The following is a 570-nucleotide window of genomic DNA, read 5'->3' as shown; positions in this document are numbered from 1 at the left end:
CGCGCTTCCAGTGGGCCCACGCGGACGCACACACACACACACACACAGACACACACACACACGCGGCGAGCGCGCTTCCAGTGGGCCCACGCGGACGCTCACCCGGGTCGGGGCAGGCCGCGAGGCCCTCTGAATCGGCGGGCAGCGACGGCCGGACGCTCGCGGGAAGCAGCCGGAGGAGCAACCGGCCGCGGAACGCTTGGCGCGAGCCGCTTCCCAAACAGACCAGAGCGTTCACTTCGCAGCTCCCGCGCTCGTCTCTGACACTTCCTGTCCAGGCGCAACGTCACCGCGTTCTAGAGACGCTGTCCAATCACGGCCAGGCGGCCCCGCCCACTGGGGGCGGGGGCCTGCGTGCCCGCGGCCCGCTCTCCCCGCCCCTTCCCGAATGGAGGAGGCGGGGAGCGGGTCCGGCTGAGCCCCGCCCACCCCGTCAGGGTCCGGCGTGCGGCCCCGGCTCGCACAGCCTATGGGCCGTCGGCAGGGGGCGCCCGGCCCCCGCGGCTGAGGACTCCGGCGGCGTGAGCCTTCGCGCCACCCGGCACCGGCGCCCGCGTGTCCTCTGGCCGA

General features: G+C 74.6%; 1 protein-coding gene across 1 annotated transcript in view; it reads right to left on the bottom strand.

Annotated features, from left to right (window-relative positions):
- Nucleotides 1-286, bottom strand: part of GINS4 (GINS complex subunit 4) — a 13,293-nt gene extending 13,007 nt beyond the window's left edge. The window contains exon 1 of the mRNA XM_040243314.1: nt 103-286. The gene's annotated coding sequence lies outside the window, so the exon portion shown is untranslated. The remainder of the gene's footprint in view (nt 1-102) is intronic.
- Nucleotides 287-570: the final 284 nt, after the last annotated feature.

Source organism: Oryx dammah, unplaced genomic scaffold, assembly GCF_014754425.2.
Source record: "Oryx dammah isolate SB20612 unplaced genomic scaffold, SCBI_Odam_1.1 HiC_scaffold_7, whole genome shotgun sequence".
Taxonomy (NCBI): domain Eukaryota; kingdom Metazoa; phylum Chordata; class Mammalia; order Artiodactyla; family Bovidae; genus Oryx; species Oryx dammah.
The sequence above is the reverse complement of the archived record's forward strand: the minus strand, read 5'-3'. Positions and strand labels throughout refer to the sequence as shown.